The sequence below is a fragment of the Amphibalanus amphitrite genome, unplaced genomic scaffold (assembly GCF_019059575.1).
Source record: "Amphibalanus amphitrite isolate SeventyFive unplaced genomic scaffold, NRLGWU_Aamphi_draft 000921F_arrow, whole genome shotgun sequence".
In the NCBI taxonomy this organism is placed as follows: Eukaryota; Metazoa; Arthropoda; class Thecostraca; order Balanomorpha; family Balanidae; genus Amphibalanus; species Amphibalanus amphitrite.
The window spans coordinates 127,227-138,918 of record NW_024882415.1 but is presented as its reverse complement, the minus strand read 5'-3'; positions in this window follow the sequence as shown (position 1 = coordinate 138,918).

The following is an 11,692-nucleotide window of genomic DNA, read 5'->3' as shown; positions in this document are numbered from 1 at the left end:
ACATTTTGATTTTTATATATGTAAATTCCGACTGCGGTGTCTTTTTTATTTCTTTAAATTTTCACAGTAAAAGCTCACTGTCCATTAGGGTGACACTTATTTTTGAAATTTTGATTTTTCAGGAGCGAAGGCCTGGATATGGTGTGAAACCATGCGAAAATACCTCCTGTAAATTTTCACATCGATCGAACATATTTAAGAGGTGCCCCAAAGCTAATTTATTGGAAACATACACAAAAAACAAATAGCGAATTTTAATTCAATTTTTGATAAAGTACGCATGCAATTTGGCTTTAAACGGATCGTTGGGGGTGTAAAACGTCGATAAAAAATTCCCACCCATCCAACAACCGATAGCAATTTGTTAAAAAGATACACCTGGCCCGCGCTGTCATGAAGGCACACCACCCTGAGCGGCGTCATGTATAGTAGCCTCTGACTGGGGGTTTCATGGGAGCCTAAATCCCACTCATTGCTGCTCAGCTAACGTCGAATAGCGCAGTTCTGGGAAGCGCCGATGTTCCCCGACAAAAAGTAAAAAAGGCACACCTGGCACACAAAAAAGCACACCATGCTGACCTGCGTACATTCGACCCTCACTGGGGGGTCTCATAGGAACCAAAATCCCAATCACAGTTACTCATCTAGTGTCGACTTGCGAACGTCGGGGAAACGACGTCGATGTTCCTCGACGACCTGGAGAAGGGACTGTCTTTGTTCCTCATCCTTCGTGAGGATGGCACTGTAGCTCTGAATCAGAGCCCCGCCCCGTTCGGCAAAATCGTTGACAACCTTGAGGGACTCGGCTCGGCGGCGGGCGAGCTGGTAGCCCTGGCGTTCCGGCCACTCGGCCGGGTTCACCTCAAGGAAGTCCGACGGGCCAAGGGCGTCCACGAGAAACTTGGAGCTTGACGAAGCAAAGTCCGGCAGCGTCTTCCTCGTCAGTACAGTCAGGTCAGGCTCCAGTGAAATCCGCTTGGACGGATCTTCTGCGCCGTCGCGGCCAAAGGCAGCCACGATCAGCCTCTTCTCATCCAGCGTGGTCCTCAAGTCGAACAGAGCGAGCGACACCAGCTCCTCGGAGATGTACCAGAGATGTCGCCCAAATGCCTTCGATGCTTCCCTTGCGATTTCCTCGTCCTCGTAGGATAAGAGTGAGCGGTATAGAAAGCTAGGTCCTGGGCCGGAGCACGGGCTGCCAGCGGGGCTTCGTACCACGCCGGTACATACAGCGTCGCGAAGAAGAGGACGAAGCGGGCCAAGTTCTTCTCCACCGCCTTGGTGAGCTTGAACTGTCCGCGGAATAAGAAGATCTTCAATGCGTATATCAGTTTGCCCATCCAGCGAGCGCGGTGGTAGGCTCCGGGCTTGGACATCCTGATTCTTCCAGGGGGAACGCCACCTAAGACAACGGTCGTCAAGTTGAGGAGTTCTCGATGTTCATCCCCAGGCTGCGTACTTTGAAGTTTCTCCTTGCAGAACATACGGACTTCGTCACTGGTGGACGGGATCGGCTCGATTGGCTCGAACATCGCCTGGTCGATGGATTCCCATTCGGCTTGAAGTGTTTAAATAGTTGGATATCGGGCCCAGACGACGGTGCGAGACAGGCGCCGAACGATTTGTTGGCCACGATCTCAAGAATATGGTGCCGGCAAGTCAGGTGGAGGAGATTCCGCCCGAGTCGCTGTTGGAGGTAAGTGCAAGCTCCGCCGCGCACGCCGGTGTTGGAAGCGGTAGTGTCTAAAGGCATTCCCACAAAACGCGTTCGGCGACGCCCCAATCCTCAAGGCAGCTGACAACCGCGGTGGCAACATCGTCACCCTTCCTGCTGGGCAAGCGTGGGACTCCCATGAGCTTGTTAACGCCATCCCCAGAAACGAGGATGGGAAGGCGCTCAGATGCCTTTGTGTTGGTGATATCGGCGACGATCTTTCCGTCCCAATGGACGACGACGACGGGTACGCCCGGAGCAAACGTCTTCCGGATCTCCTTCGCCATATCCTCCCTGACGCGCCTCCGGTGTCGTCGGATCGACTCCCGGTTGACTACAAGGTTCTGGGGGATTGGGTTGTACGCCTCAGCAGCAGCGTGGAGGATGTGGACAGCACTCCGGTCAGATGTTCTTGTTCGATCGAGCGCAGCTGTAATCTGCGGGGTCACCGCCGAGGCTCGAGCTATGCAACGTGTTGGGGGGGGGGGGCGGGGGGAGGAAGCAGAAGAGGGCATCAGGCGCCATAATGGCTTTGGGGCACCTCTTAAATATGTCCGATTGACCTGAAACTTCACAGGAGGTGTTTTCTCGTGGTTTCACACCATGTGCAGGCTTTCGCGCGTTGAAATTTTCATTTTTGGATTTCCCCCTACAAATAAGTGTCACCCTACTGTCCATTTATGGCGCATGATTTATGTTTTTATCCTCGTGCAGCAGGGCCAGTTAATTGGGTACACTTGAGCCAACCAAAAAATGTAAAAAAGTTGTTTGTAAGTTATGTTTAGTTGTGCGTTTTTTAGTCATATTATCTTTTATGTTCTTTGATTTGAACTCAAGAGCAGATTACGGAAGATTATTGTCGGCGCTGTTATTTTCAAGATTGCAAAGTAATCCATAAGGTTCCTTTTGTCTGTTTTCGTCTGATAGTTGTTGTTTTGTTTAATGAATGTTGTAAGTTTTGTTTAATGAATTTATGTTCTTATCGTCTGGCTGCTAATCTGTGTATAATGGTTTATGTAAATTTTCAGAAAACCAGTGAAATAAGATCAAAATCGTTCGGATACTGCGTGTACTGCGTGTTGGATGGAAAGAGGTCACGCGTCGACAACAGTTTTGGATTATTCTCTCGGACATCGGACGACGACGAGCTCCAAGAGCAGGCCAGTCGGGCTGGTTCAAGCACCAAAAGGTATGGCCTGCATTACTACAATGCACCCAGCTCAAACCATCACCTCATAAGTCATAACGTCGCCTCATCGCCGTCACTGGAGTTGAAGTCTTCATGCCTTCATTGGTTTCTGTATCAAGTGAAGTTTTTTTTTGTGTGTTTTTACACATAACCAGAACTCTAAAATCATATAATGTAAGATGATACGTGCCTTCATGACATACGGGGCGGCCAAACCGAGCGGGTCAAAAAAGGAAGCTATCGCTGATAAAAGTCCCCTTCTTGTTGGCGGTTTTGTTGTCAAGTTGTGGATGTCTATTTTGTATCCTAGCATGTCGGATTGCACCATCCAGTGCACTCCAAGTGCTCTCTCTTCTGGGAGAACGTCCGATTCTAAATTCAAATCTCGTATTTGCTGTGATCTGTCATCTACAGGGATCGATTTTAAAACCGTAATGCTGTTACTAACAAACTTGGTTAGATTAAAGCCCCCTTTAGAGCAAAGTTCCTTCAGACCAGATGCCAAACGAACGGCGTCTTCTTCATTGCCTTTTGATACCAAGCAATCATCTACGTAAAAATTTGCATTAATTGCGTGCGACACTTCTCTGTCAAAAAATGTACCATGCTCTGAAGCAGTGCGTCGCAGGGCAAAGTTGGCGCAGCTTGGCGACGATGTAGCCCCAAATAGATGAACGGTCATCCTGAATTCTTTCGGCTTCGTGTATATGTTTCCGTTTGGCCACCACAAGAAACGCAAGAAATCACGCTGATTTTCAGGGACTTTTACTTGAAGGAACATTCCTTCAATGTCCGCCATAAACGCGATGGGCTCTTGCCGGAAACGTATTAATACTGTGGTTAGGGAATTTGTGAGGTCCGGACCCTGCAGCAGTTCTTCGTTCAAACTAGTCCCTTCATACTGGCAGGCGAAATCAAAGACGACCCTTAGCTTGTCTGTTTTAACGGGATGTGTGACTCCATGGTGAGGTAAAAACCATACGTGACCCCTTCTGTCTAGGTCATTTTCTGGTACCGGCTCTGCATACCCATTTAGCAGTAATTTGTCGATTTGCTTGGTATATTCTTTCGCAAAAATTGGTTGTCTTTGCAGCTTACGTTCCAATTGCTCAAATCGCTTAATTGCTAAAGATCTGTTGTTGGGCAGACAGGGGTTGGGTGAACGGAAAGGTAGCGCTATTTCATATTGTTGACTTTGCAAGCGACACGACCCTTCCACGATGGAATGCCAGCGAATGTCTTCTGCTGAAAGTCCAGTCCGGTATTCCGCCCTGTTACCATATTGATCATCATCTAAGACCAAATGAGTGTCATGCAATTTACAGCAGTTCTTCCCTGACTTCTTAGTGCCTCCTAAAATCCAGCCAAATCTAGTCCTGACAGCAAACGGACCACCATTTTGGCTCGGAATGATCTCTATGTAGTGGCTCTGAAACCGCTCCGACGTTGTTTCCAAGAAGCAGTCCAACCTCGCCTCGAACTGCCTCCTAGACTCACACCACCGTCAATCATATACTTATACTTGCTTACGTATTAGTGGTGTCAATCGGTTACCGAAAATTTCGGTTACCGAAAAGATATGCTGACCGATTTGGTAATCGGTCGGTCAGGCCCCCCAAAAATCGGACACTTTTGGTCACCCTGCCAGTGAAACCATTTTGATTTTCAAAAAGAGAAAGTATTCCATTTTTGCCTAGTTAAAATGAAATTTATTGAGATGTTAATGATAGAGTTGCAAAATTTCCCCCAAATGCCAAATGCCACATTTCGGCAACTTTATTAGCCATCCCACCCAGCAGGCAGCAGCCACCCATTGTCCAACCACAACATACAAGCAGGCTGATTTTGACTCAGTTGGCACCACAAGTACGAACAATTTTGAAACTCTATTCCAGTCTAACTGTTAAAATTTCACCTGTAATCAAAGAAGTATTGCCTACAAAAAATCATTATACAGTCATCAAAAATGCAAGGACAAAAATAACTTGAATTACTGAAATGTGTTTCTGAAGACTGGACAGTTAGCACTAAGCACTTAGCAGTGATCACATTTACATTTCACAGGTGTTCTACTATTCCACATTCTCCTTACCTAAATAGGCAGGTACCAACCAAATGTTTGAAATCTAGATGACCACAACATAAAAACATAGGAATCTTGACAAAAACTACAGATTCGGCCCACGTCCGATTTCTGGAATCTTCCACATTCCCCACATTCCAAACACAAGGAAGGATTTCGAAACAGATGCGCCATAACAGAGACTTAAAACCAGCTGATTAAGTTGCTGCAAAAAAAAAGTTTTTGGATCGTTACATGCTGCCTCGTGAATTATTTTATTGATGTAAATGATACAACACGATATTGAATTCTAATGAAATCAACATTGTGAGTGTAATTCACTACAAGAAAATTAATTTCCCTTCAATAATTCGACCAAAAGGGCATATAAATAAATATTACGTCATCATACATCCTTCCGTTAGGGAAGAGAGGATCTTAAAAGTCAATCCTTGGTTCTTCTATTTCTTTTTGCGCCACTTTGGCGCCACTTTGTATAAAATATTAATTTTGTCTGCATATTTTGTTTTCTTGTAAAGATAAGACAAACGAGATAAGACAAAGTGCCTGTTAAATTAATTTTCATTTCATTTTTGGGACAAAATTCAAGCTCAGAGCTACCTAATACCTGCCTTTTCAGCTGGATTTTCAGTGTCAAATTCTTTGTAGAGTATCTCAGACCACATCTCAAGACTCAAGGCAAGTTTCCAAGCAGTTTTGATGTGTTTTGTGGTGTTTTGATTCCGCCTTTTCTCCTAGGGAATGTTGTCATGAACATACCTATTACCAACCATTTGACATACTAATTGATCGTGCTTTTGCAACATGAATGAGCATTCTTCCTTACATAGACCACAGTAGATTCTTAACAATTCTAATTAGCCAAATCTGTGAAATGCTGAGGTCCATGTGTTGCTACCCTCAGCAATGTAACTTCGCACACAAAATGTATTTTGCAGTGGCTAAGAATTGACTGAAATTGGACTGAAATGCCATTTCCCATGATTTTCCATCAGAATTTAACAAATATTTTAATTTTGGGGTAGAGTAATAGCAAATAGAATTTCGGTCAAATTTCGGTCAAATTTTGGCTTGGGATGTTATCGGTCGGTATTCGGTCGGAAATTTTTCCCAAATTTTGGTTTCGGTCGGTATCGGTCAGACATTTTTTGGAAAATGACATCACTATTACGTATGCTGCATCTGGTGCATCCTGATCGGTTACAGGGATTTTATCCAACAGGGGCGGATCCAGAAATTTTCGGGAGGGGGGGCGGCAAGTTGAAATAGGGGCGACCTGGCAATCCGGGGGCGCCAAACCGTCGTCAAAATCGACGTGACAACCCACGCCGTGCGTTGTCACGTCCCCCTAGGTTTTTCGCAAATATCTTTAAGACGGCTGCGCGCAGCGCCGCCGTTTTAAAGATATTTGCGCCCAACCTCTGCTTGGATCGCCCAATCCGTCATGGGGAGGCTCACTTTGCTGAAGTCGCCTCATTTCTTCTAAGAACGACCAATTTGCTGTAGGCGGCCCACTTATCTGGGACGCCCATTTTTTGCTAGAAGTGCCCCTCTTCTTCTTGATGCGTCCCGCTTCTACTGGGACTGGAGTGCACCTTTTCTGTTAGGGCACGCCTTTGCTGCTGGGGAGTCCCTTTTTCTACTGTGAATGGGGCGGCCCTTTCCTGTTCGGCGACCCCAAATTCTGCTGGGGGCGCCACATTTCTGCCCAACTTTTGCTGGGGTGCCCCTCTCCTGCAGGGGCACTTATCTTTTGCTAGAGACGCCTCTTCTGGGGGCGCCCTTCCACTGCGGGGGACGTCTCTCTCCTGCCAGAGGCATCCCTTTTCTTCTTATGGGGCTCCTCTTTTTGCTTGGGCGGGCCTCTTCTGCTCGGAGCGGGGCACCACTCTCCTTTTACTGGGGCACAGCCCCTCTGCTGGGGTTGCCCTTCCGCTGCCTCAGGGGCGCCCCTCTTGTGCAGAATATACTCCTTTTCTTCTTGTAATGAGGCGCCCCTCTTCTACCGGGGGCGCCCATCTGCTGCTGGGGCGTCTGTCTTCTGCCGGAAAATTGTCAATGGGGCGCCCCTATCCTGCTTGGCGAGCCCAACCTCTGCTGAAGGCTCCCCATCTCTGATCAACTTTTGCTGTGGCGCCTCTCTTCTGCTGGGGCGCCCCTCTTCTGCTGAGGGCGCCCCTCTCCTGCAGGGGGCTCCTCTCTTCTGCTGGGGCGCCCCCCTTCGCTGGGGCGCGCGCCCGTCTCCTGCTGGAGGCTCCTTTCTCCTGCTGGGCCCCCTCCGCTGCCGGGGGCGCCCCTTTTCTGCCAGTGGCACCCATTTTTTATTATGGGGCTTCTCTTTTTCTTTGTTGGGGCGCCCATCTGCGGTTAGGGCGCCCCTCTTCTTCTTGGAATGGGGGCGCCTCTCTACTTTTGCTGGGGCGTCGCTCCTCTTCAGGGGGACACCTCTCCTGCCAGGAGTGCCCCTCTTGAACAGAAGGCATCTTTTTATTCTTGTAATAAGACGCCCCTCTCCTGCTGGGGGCGCCCATCTGCTTCTGGGGCGACTCTGATCTGCTGGGAATGGGCAATTGGGCGTCGCTCTCCTGCTTGGTGAGCCCAACTTCTGCTGGAGGCGCCCTATTTCTGCTCAACCTTTGCTGTGTCGCCTCTGTTTTGCTCGGGGCGCCCTCTCTGCCGCGGGCTATGGGCGCCTTTTTCGGATGTCGGGGGGGGGGGGGGGGGGGGGGCGGCCGCCCCCGTCGCCCCCCCCCCCTGGATCCGCGCTTGTTATCCAATACAAAGAGAGGAGGGAGCTCTTGCTTGTTATTATGATCTAAATCAAGGCCCTAAATACAATCTTCTATGTTTACCTGTGAAACGACGCAAGTTTCAAGTCGCTGATCAGCGCTTATGGTAGAGAGCGTAACTGTGGTACGCTCAAAAGACTGACAACCCAATGTCTCGAGCAACCGTCGTGAAATAAACGAATGCGTGCTCCCCGAGTCCAGAAAGGCGGACGTAAGTGTGGTGACCCCATGCAACATGACACGAACAGGGACCACATGTAGCTTTGCCCCGTCTCCGGATGCCAAATGCCCTGAAGTAACGACAGGAGATACATTTGAATTACTTTGGTCTTGATGAAGGGCCGTTGGATGCAATTCGTTACATTGTTTGCAGATCTTTCTTCCTTTACAATATTTAACGACATGACCGGGGCGCAAACAACCGAAGCATAAACGGTTAGTATAGATGAACTTCATTTTTTCATCTCGGTTCTTCTTACCGAGCTGGGGACACTCGGACACGTCGTGGCTCTGGCTACATTGCGTACATGATGAGTCGGTCAATTGATCAGTGATGTTGCCAGCTAACAGCTTGCCCCTGGGATTTACGCGTGACTGTAACTTTGTATCATTACGTCCATATTTTACTTCATCATTTGAGCTACAAATATGCCGACCGTATGACGGGTTGGAGGCTATGCGGGCTTCACTTTCTACAAATTCAACAAAATCTTGAAACTCCGCTTGCCTGCGTCCGGCTTGCTCAATTTCGTCAGCCCGCACTCTCCATTTATCTTTCATAAAGAATGGTACCTTTTCTAGAAGTGAGCGGATCGTCTTAAAGGGACAGTATCACCATTTTGATGAAATTTGACATTGCATAGGCCCCACCTTTCTGGTCCGGGAACTGAAGACCGATCCTCGAAGCTCCACACCGTTATCCCGCTATCGCCGCTCAAAGTACGAAAGGTGTACTATACACTTTGAATCGTGCTTCACTATCTTCACTGTTTAAATGTTTGCGCCGTTTTGAATTGACTGCCAGTAATAAAACTTTTACCCTGGTCATTTCATCAAATTTTATAAAGCCAAAACGTTTTTCGCACTTATTCATCACCGTTAAATTCATTAAATAGTCGTAGGCAATTTCCGCTGTTTCCTTCGGATTCTAGCGGCTCAACAAAGGAATTCCTCCAGCTTGAATCACAATCTCCCTCCAATGTATGACGTTTATCACGTGATTGTCACGTGATATTTTCTCCCATTGTCAATTGTCACGTCCAATTGTCACTCCCTCCAATTGTCACGTTATATTTTTATAGGCAATTACCTAAGGCTACCTCCCACATGCGGAACTTTATATACTGTGGGGGGTGTAGCTACAACCCCAATTTTTAAAAGTACAACCCCAATGGCAAAACTACAACCCCAACATTGGAAAATTAAGAATTAGCCTGAAACACATGAAAATGAACAAAATATGTATCCCTTCAGAAGCAGATAATTGAGATATATCAAGAAAGTGAAGATATCAATAAATTAGGACATCTTTTTGAATTCCAGATGCTAAAAACATTGAAAGTGCTCTGTTAAGAACATATTATTCCGCTGAGACAGTGAGCAGAGCATGATATGAAAGTCAATCACTTCACACTTCTTAAGCATACTAAGTGAATCATATTGAAAGTGTTCCAAAAAATCTTAACATGTAACATGTAAGTGTGAAGCAAAAAAAATCATAACCTTCATCATATTTTTGCAGTGGTGAATCCAGCTCAGAGTTTGGGGGGGAGGGCAAACCATAATAATTTATCATTCTTTCCATGCCTCGTCCATAGGCGTAATATTGAAATTATGCCGTTTGGGAGGGGCAAATGCCCATTTTGCCCCCCCCCCTGAATCCTGATCCACCACTGTACTTTTGGGTTTTCTCACTAAATATTTCATACCTGTGGGCTGTGCTTATCAAAGAGATAAGCATAGATGAAAAGTTTGACACAAAACAGCAAGCTTCAGAAATAAATTAACATAACCTAAGCCTCCACCCTATGTAGCATTCAATCACCATAATCATAATATCAAATACATTTCTTAAGTGAAATATCACTCTGTTCGCAATTTTGTCAGTTGGCACAATACCACCAATCAGCACGAATATTTGGCTAAAATGACGACGACACTTGAAATCAACGTTGACGACCATAAAAAGTAAAAACTAATCCTGTGCGATAATTAGTGCTGATAATCTTACTGACAGGCTCGCGAACAGAATGCAAACGATGCAAACTAAGTCACATGTAAGCCAGCATGACGCATTTGATACAAATGCAAGGTTTTGGCGACGTCTGTCAAATCAGCAGCAACGAATATCAGCCTCACAGCAGCATATTTCGGGGTCTTTCAATTTGGCTGAAAATCGGTATCCAGAGCCTCCTCGATGCGCTGATTCCGAAAATATGCCTCTTTGGGGTGGTATTTTGCACCGTTAACGAGTTAATGACCAATTAACATTTTAACGGGAAACGGCGGGGTCTTTCGATTTAGCTGAAAATCGGTGTACAAAGCCTCCTCGATGTGCTGATTCCGAAAATGTACCTTTTTGGGGTGGTATTTTGCACCGTAACCGATTTAACGACCAATTAACATTTTAATGGGAAACGGCGGGTTCTTTCGATTTAGCTGAAAATCGGTATACAGGGCCTCCTTGATGCGCTGATTCCGAAAATGTACCTCTTTGGGGCAGTATTTTGCACCGTTAACGAGTTAACGGCTAATTAACATTTAAACCGGAAACGGCGGGGTCTTTCGATTTAGCTGAAAATTGGTATACAGGGCCTGTTTGATGCGCTGATTTCGAAAATGTACTTCTTTGAGGTAGTATTTTGCACCGTTAGCGAGTTAACGACCAATTAACATTTTAACGGGAAACGGCGGCGTCTTTCGATTTGGCTGAAAATCGGTATACAGGGCCTCCTCGATGCGCTGATTCCGAAAATGTACCTCTTTGTGGTGGTATTTTGCACCGTTAACGAGTTAACGACCAATTAACATTTTAATGGGAAACGGCGGGGTCTTTCGATTTAGCTGAAAATCGGTATACAGGGCCTCCTCGATGCGCTGATTCCGAAAATGTGCCTCTTTGGGGTGATATTTTACACCGTTAACGAGTAAACGGCCAATCAACATTTTAACGGGAAACGACGGGGTCTTTCGATTTGGCTGAAAATCGGTGTACAGGGCCTCCTCGATGCGCTTATTCCGAAAATGTGCCTCTTTGGGGTGGTATTTTGCATCGTTAACGAATTAACGGCCAACTAACATTTTAACGGTAAACGGCGGGGTCTTTCGATTTAGCTGAAAATCGGTGTACGTTCAGTGTCTCAGGGGCAGGCAAACAAGCCGCATATGTGTTCCTAGCCATCGTGGCTGTGAAGAGTATGCGTTTTGTTTACGATTCGCCAAACAATGCATAATACATTTGCTCGTTGAAAAAAAGAAGATCATCTAGTTAATTGAAGTATTCGGTGATATGAAAAGGCTGTGGCATTTATTATTTAGTTTCCTCAGGTTGAGATAATTTAGATCCAGTGTTATGTTCCTTTGCGGCATTGTGTTCGGTATGTTGTCCTCGTTTGCAAAATATCTCATGTCTGATCAGTCACTATTCCGGTTTATACTACCCGTTTCCGTAATAGACGTATTCCAGACGACAGTGGCATTAATATACAAAGATGGACTCGTTTTAAGTTTTTTAGTCTAAAAATAACGTATTCCTGTTTAGGTCTTCGTTGTCAATTGCCACGAGTGATTTAAATTGTTACTCGTAGGGAAAGAGCCCTGCTCCAATACTGAGTAATGTTTGTGTCAAATGTGGAAAGAAACAAGTATTCATAGGGACTGTGATTTTGGGCGTTTACCTACCGTTTCCGAATCGCCAC